The sequence below is a fragment of the Triticum dicoccoides genome, chromosome 6B, assembly GCF_002162155.2.
Source record: "Triticum dicoccoides isolate Atlit2015 ecotype Zavitan chromosome 6B, WEW_v2.0, whole genome shotgun sequence".
Taxonomy (NCBI): Eukaryota; Viridiplantae; Streptophyta; class Magnoliopsida; order Poales; family Poaceae; genus Triticum; species Triticum dicoccoides.
In genome coordinates this window covers 32,008,955-32,016,727 of record NC_041391.1, presented here as the reverse complement: position 1 = coordinate 32,016,727, position 7,773 = coordinate 32,008,955, and the positions used below count along the sequence as shown (strand labels likewise).

Here is a 7,773-nt window from a genome sequence, read left to right as displayed (position 1 = left end):
AGACAGTATCCGTCTCCTCGCTCTAAGAGGCATAAGTTTTTAAGGACTCGCAAAAAACCTCTCGAACAGCAACCGGCTCTCGCCTCATCATGACGGTCAGTTTTAGCTTTCTTCACTGAGGCGTTAACCCAGCTCAACTGGGGCGCAATCGCAGTGGTTCTCCCAGTGCTACCTTAGCCGATATAACGGAACGTAAGGTACCAAAACATGGGAGCCGGGCAAACCCAACTATTGACCCAAGACATGATTCTGAGCCGATGCATATAGTGCTATAAGTTCGGGGTGCCGCACTTGTGGAAGTGTTCGGACTCATCACACCATGATTCGGGGAACATAAGCCCCTGATGTGTATTAGCCGTACCAAAGTGTACGGATGCGATATGCCGTGAATGAACATATGTATGAAAATGAAATGCAATTATAAGCAAAAAAGATGTTGCATTGTTTTATTCAATAAGTGCTGCTACGAATGCAGAACGATACAAATAGTGCGATAAGCAAGGTATGGGACTGTTAAACATGTCCCCCTCCAAGGGTAGGCTGCAGATTGGTGTATAAAAATGCTCGTAACGGAGACCACCTGTATATTCGTTGTAGCCTTTATCCTTCCCTGGCTGTTGCATCGTGAGTTCGACAGATCTGCTGCCTGACAGGGCCTCTGACAAACGGAGTCCTGTGTGTAAAAAATAAAAGGTAAAAAAGAAAAGAAAAAAGAACGATACACTTGAGAGCCCCTGGTGCGGTTGAGCCGCAGTCTGGGTTTATCGTGGTCGTGCCCCTCTCCCCATGCCCATGGTATCTTCAGAGCGTAACGGTGTACGCGAAGGACCTGCTTTAACGTTTCGCAGGAGCTGGGGTTGGGGCCGCACTGCTACGCGTGCTCGGAACGTGCCAGGTGGTCTTGTTGTAAGTTACTCCGGGCGCGCTTAGCTGTGTCCGGCCGCTTAAAGGCCGGACTCGAGAATTGCCTTAAGAGGCTGCATTGCACTTCTGCCGCGAGAGCCGCTGTATGTTCCTCCGTGCGGAGAGAACGTTCAGTGTTTCCGTTGACCATGATGACTCCTCGAGGGCCTGGCATCTTGAGCTTGAGGTATGCGTAGTGCGGCACCGCGTTGAACTTTGCAAACGCAGTACGTCTGAGCAAGGCATGATAGCCGCTGCGGAACGGGACTACGTCGAAGATTAACTCCTCGCTTCGGAAGTTATCCGGGGATCCGGAGACCACTTCCAGTGTAATTGAGCCTGTACAATTGGCTTCTACACCTGGTATGACGCCTTTAAAGGTCGTTTTGGTAGGTTTAATCCTTGAGGGGTCTATGCCCATTTTGCGCACTGTATCCTGGTAAAGCAGGTTCAGGCTGCTGCCGCCGTCCATTAGGACTCTGGTTAGGTGAAATCCATCGACGATTGGGTCTAAGACCAGTGCGGCGAATCCGCCGTGGCGGATGCTGGTGGGGTGGTCCCTTCGGTCAAAAGTGATCGGGCAGGAGGACCATGGGTTGAACTTCGGGGCAACTGGCTCCATCGCGTAGACATCCCTGAGTGCACGCTTCCGCTCCCTTTTGGGTATGTGCGTTGCGTATATCATGTTCACCGTCCGCACCTGTGGGGGGAAACCCTTCTGTCCTCTATTGTTCGGCGGTTGGGTCTCGTCCTCGTCATCGCTATGTAGCCCCTTGTCATTGTTTTCGGCACTTAACTTGCCTGCCTGCTTGAATACCCAATAGTCCCTATTGGTGTGGTTAGCTGGCTTTTCGGGGGTGCCGTGTATCTGGCACAAGAGTATTCGGTCCAAATTGGACGGACCCGGAGTAGTTCTTTTGAATGGCTTTGTCCGCTGACAGGGTTTAGAGCCTCTGAATCCGGCATTGACTGCCGTATCCTCAATATGATCGCCGTTAATGCGGCGTTTGTTTTTGTTGCGACGCGGCCTGCCATTTCGGTCCTTGAAGTCCGGACTGCCAGAATTTTTGCTGAGGTTGTTGCTGCGTGCTAGCCAGCTGTCCTCACCTGCGCAGAAGCGGGTCATGAGTGATGTGAGGGCTGCCATGGATTTTGGCTTTTCCTGTCCCAGGTGCCGGGCAAGCCACTCGTCACGGATGTTATGCTTGAAGGCCGCGAGGGCCTCCGCATCCGGACAGTCGACGATTTGGTTTTTCTTGGTTAAGAACCGTTTCCAGAATTGCCTGGCCGATTTGTCTGGCTGCTGAATTATGTGGCTTAGGTCATCAGCGTCTGGTGGTCGCACATAAGTGCCCTGGAAGTTATCGAGGAATGCGGCTTCCAGGTCCTCCCAACTCCCAATTGACTCTGCTGGCAAGCTGTTGAACCAATGCTGGGCTGGTCCTTTAAGCTTGAGGGGGAGGTATTTGATGGCGTGAAGATCGTCACCGCGGGCCAAGTGGATGTGAAGGAGATAGTCTTCGATCCAAACCGCGGGGTCTGTTGTGCCATCGTAGGATTCAATATTGACGGGTTTAAACCCTTCGGGGATTTGATGATCCATTACTTCATCTGTGAAGCATAGTGGGTGTGCGGCGCCTCTGTACTGGGTGATATCACGACGGAGCTCAAGGGAGCTTGGTCTATTTTGTTCGGCCCGACCGGTCTTACTGTGTCCGGCGCGACGATTGTCGTCATGTATCATGGGACGCCCACGCGATCCATAGATTGATCTTGATTGTCTTGCCTTATCCTCCAATATATCTCGCAAGTCCGGAGTGTTCCCCTGTGGCCGTGTGCTTTTAGAGCGATGCCGGGGTACGGGTCTGGTGAAGGGCCTAGAGGCCACTCTGTCGCGACCACGGGGTGGTCGGTCAGCCGTATTGTCTCCTGGTGATGCGGGTTCGTAAGCCTCCTCCTCTAATCGGGGGAGCAGCTTGCGTTTAGGGTAGCTTTTGGAGGGGCGTTCGAGCTCATGCTCTTTGGCCACGAGGACTTCAGTCCATCTGTCGGCTAGCAGATCCTGATCAGCTCTAAGCTGTTGCTGCTTTTTCTTGAGGCTGTTCGCCGTGGCCATAAGCCTGCGTTTAAAACGCTCTTGTTCGACGGGATCCTCAGGCACGACGAATTCATCGTCGTCGAGGCTTGCTTCGTCTCCGGAGGGAGGCATATAATGCTCTACCTCTTCTTCTGCCACTCTCTCATGAGGGCTGGCGTCTCCGTCCTCCTGCGCTGCATCTTGCTGGAGCGGATTGTCTTCGGCACTGTCCGGTGTATTATTGTCTCTGGTGCCGGAGCCTTCATTCTTGCTGTGGCGGGATTTAGAGCGGCGCCGCTGACGCCGGCGCTTGGGCTGCTTTTTGGAGGGGTCATCCTCCTCTATTCCTTCGCCATTCCCATCTTTTGGGATATCCACCATGTATATGTCATACGATGAGGTGGCTGTCCAGTGCCCAGTGGGCACAGGTTCTTGGTCGTCTCCGGCATCGTCGTCCATATCGTCGATGTGCTCGGAGTCGTAGTCTAGCATGTCGGTTAAATCATCGACAGCGGCTACCAAGTGGGTGGTGGGTGGGCTTTGAATTTCTTTGTCGTCCGCATCCCAACCGTCCTGACCGCAGTCCGGCCAGGGCTCTCCTGATAACGAGAGATATTTTAGCAAATTCAAGACGTCACCGAAAGGTGAGTGTAGAAAGACGTCCGCTGCGGTGAACTCCATGATCGGCGCCCAATCGGATTCGATTAGGGCGGGCGTGGGAGGTTCGGAGTCCGGCGAGGAGTCCGGCACCTTGGAGTCACGAGCCTTATGAGGGACAAAGTCAGTGTTCGGCTCTATCGCCGTAGAGGTTGCAGCCCCCGAGGCGGTGTCTAGGCATCCATCCTCGATCTGCGCGACCGGCTCCGAATTGAGGATCGGAGCGGGCTCGAGTGCGGCCTCCAGGGTACTGTCCGGTGGCAGAGCTAAGTCATGCCCGACGTGACAGTGCGGCACGCTCGGCTGTGGCTCGAATCCGTCGAAGATCAAGTCCCCGCGGATGTCCGCCGTGAAGTTCAAACTTCCAAATCTGACCTGACGGCGCGGGGCGTAGCTTTCGATCTGCTCCAGTTGGCCAAGCGAATTGGCCCGCAGTGCAAAGCCGCCGAATACGAAGATTTGTCCGGGGAGGAAGGTCTCACCCTGGACTGCGTCGTTGATGATGATCGGTGTCAAAACCGGCGGATCTCGGGTAGGGGGTCCCGAACTGTGCGTCTAGGCGGATGGTAACAGGAGACAAGGGACACGATGTTTTTACCTAGGTTCGGGCCCTCTTGATGGAGGTAAAACCCTACGTCCTGCTTGATTAATATTGATGATGTGGGTTACAAGAGTAGATCTACCACGAGATCAAGGAGGCTAAACCCTAGAAGCTAGCCTATGGTATGATTGTTGTTCGTCCTATGGACTAAGGCCATCCGGTTTATATAGACACCGGAGAGGGCTAGGGTTACACAGAGTCGGTTACAAAGGTAGGAGATCTACATATCCGTATCGCCAAGCTTGCCTTCCACGCCAAGGAAAGTCCCATCCGGACACGGGACGAAGTCTTCAATCTTGTATCTTCATAGTATTGGAGTCCGGCCGATGATGATAGTTCGGCTATCCGGACAACCCCTAGTCCGGAACTCCCTCACCCATGATCAGAAGGATTTAATAACTCTGAAGAAAGTAACAAAATTTCAGCACGGAGCCGTGCACCGGCGTTTGGATAGAGGCTAGCAAAAGGAAAAACATTCTCGTCGAAGATGACATCTCTGGATATATAGACACGGCCAGTAGATATATCAAGACATTTAAAACCTTTGTGCAAATTGCTGTACCCAAGAAAAGCACATTGCTTAGACCGGAACTAAAGTTTGTGATTGTTATAGGGTCGAAGATTGGGCCAGCAAGCACACCCAAAGATTCGAAGGATAGAGTAGTTGGGTTTTTCATGGAGTAGTTTTTCATAGGGTGTTTCAAAATTGATAACCTTGCTAGGGATTCGGTTTATCAAATAAGTAGCAGCAATGAAAGCCTCGTCCCAAAATTTCAAAGGCATGGAGGCTTGTGCAAGAAGAGATAGCCCTACTTTGACAATGTGTCTATGTTTTCTCTCAGCCGACCCATTTTGTTGGTGAGCGTGAGGACAGAAACATGGTGAGATATCCCTATCCTGTTGAAGAAGGAGTTTAATTTTTCATACTCCCCTCCCCAGTCTGTTTGTAGGGCAAGTATTTTTCGATCAAATTGTCGTTCTACTAGGTGCTGAAAATCATGGAATTTTTGGAAGACCTTAGACTTGTGTTTGATCAAATAGATCCATGTGAATTTACTGAAATCGTCGATGAAACTCACATAGTACTTCTTTCTTCCTACTGTTTCAACAGCAGGACCCCAAATATCAGAAAACACAAGTTCTAAGGGAAATTTTGATTCACTTATTGACTTAGGATAAGGCAACTGGTGACTTTTGCCTTTTTGGCATGCGTCACATACAAAATCTTTATTGAAAGAATTTGCACATGGGAGATTATTTTTGCTAATGATTTTGCTAACAATAAGAGGAGATGGATGGCCTAGACGTCGGTGCCACCTATCCGGAGATAGCTTGGTGGCACTGAGCATATGCTTCTTGACATCGGATCCCGTGTGCCTAACCGGGTAGAGTCCTTGTCTACCGCTGCCTCGAAGGAGCGCCTTCTTCGTTCCCCGTTCCTTGACAAGAAAAGAATAGTGATGAATTTCAACAAAGGAATTGTGGTCAATAGCAAGGCGGCTAGTAGAAATTAGGCTTTTGTTTGCTTGAGGCACATGAAGAATATTATTTAGAAGGAGATCACGATCAGGAGTGTGAATTGCCGAATGGCCGATGTGTTTGATAACCATACCTGACCCACTGGCAGTGTGAATCTGCTCGTTTCCATTGTAGCGATCACGCACGGTCAGCTTCTCCAAGTCTCCAGTGATGTGATCGGTGGCACCACTGTCCAAATACCAATTTGTGTCAACCCCATACTGCGGTGCAGCTAGGTTGGCCGACTTATCCTCCACGCCTTGGTAGGATTCGTCATAGCGCTTCCAGCATTTCCAAGCTGGATGGCCCATCTTGCCGCATATTTGGCACTGGACTCTAGGGGCGGCAGAGGCATGGTTGTGGTAGTTGCCCCCGCCACCACCGTTGTGTCCACCGCCGCGCCCGCCGCGGTCACCATCATTGCCGCCTTGGCGGAGACCGCGATCACCACCGCCACCGTTTCTGCGGCCTCGAGTAGCGGCGTTGGCAGAGGATTGAGACCCTCCACCCCAAAGATTGAGCCTCGTCTCGAAGCTAAGCAGCTGGGAAAACAGCTCGGCCACGGTCACCGGCTCCACCCGGGAACACAAGGCGGACACCACCGGGTCGAAATCTTCATCTAGCCCGGCGAGGATGTGGGAGACGATGTCGTCGTCGTCCACCTTCTTCCCTGCAGCGATCAGCTCGTCGCAGAGGGACTTGATCTTCCCGACATAGTCAGTGATGGAGGAGTTGCCCTTCTGCAGGTTGGCGAGGGCAATCCTGACGTTGGTGGTCTGAGAACGGGTGTGAGATGCAAGCATCCCCTCCACCGTGTTCCAGAGTTCAGCCGCGGTGTGACATGATGCAACCTGGATGGCGATCTCACGAGGCAGTGTCGTCAGGAGATAGGAGAAAACTTGCTGATCTTGAGTATACCAGGTTTGGAATTCAGGGTTTGGCGCCTTCGCCGTCGTCTTGCCATCAGATGAAGTGACATCAATCTACATGGGCGGTGGTGGCTGCTCGACGTCGAGGTACTTGGCCATCTGTGCGCCTCGGATGGCCGAGAGCACCGTCGCCCGCCATAGGGCCTGATTGCCCTTCATGAGCTTCTCGGTGGCAGCGTGCGCGAATGGCAAGGATGGGAAGGAACTTGAAGACGACGCCATGGATGTGCTCGAGGATGGCTCTGGTTACCATGTAAAGACTACGATGGTGGAAGCGTATGTCATCTGTGACAGGGACACGTACGTGTTTATATAAAGAACCAGATACAAGATCGGCAGGTTGTTGTTGTGGCTTGACCCCTAGTCCAAGTCTATACACAAGATAGAGATCAATCTACACAACAACCTGCTCGGGGTACAACTCAACGTACGTACACAAGTTACACCGTGACGACTATGTCACGTACACAACTACTAGCCTATCTAACAGTTAGGGGGGGCCAGGGCCCCTGCTGGTCCCCCTGTCTCCGCCACTGATCATAGCAGCCAGTAAAAATGCAAAACTGGTAGGCGCCCGGTCGTTTAGATCCGGCAATGTCATTTTCAGGGCAGGTTTTTAGGCACACGTAAATATCAATCAGCACAATTGCCTTGCAAGGACACATGTACTTCTCCATGAATTCCTTCGCATCCACCTTAAGAAACTTTAGTGTTGTGTACCGAGGTCTAATCCGGCCCTCCACAGTGTAAGTGATCAATGTCGAAAGTCGAGCAATGTATGCCAACGCTAACACCTCCTAAGAGTTGAGGACATCTGGTTTTATGTAAGGATGCGAATATTGCGCAAATATATCTAATCAGGGAGGTCAGCAGAGCAAACTACCACTCCCAATGTGGGGTCATCCAAGTGAACGTCGTGATGTGGGAGTGTTCCTAATAAAAACCACTCTCAATGAACACTCAACAATTGCCATGCTAAATTAGATATATTTGCCACGCTATTGTATAAAGATTTGCCATGTTGTAAAGAAAATTTTGAAATGCTAACAGAAATTTGTCATGCTGCCGAAGAGTAATTGCCATGCGTT

General features: G+C 51.4%; 1 pseudogene; it reads right to left on the bottom strand.

Moving 5' to 3' along the window:
• Positions 1–6,282: 6,282 nt before the first annotated feature.
• LOC119327063 lies at positions 6,283–6,421 on the bottom strand (annotated as a pseudogene).
• Between the last annotated feature and the right edge of the window lie 1,352 nt (positions 6,422–7,773).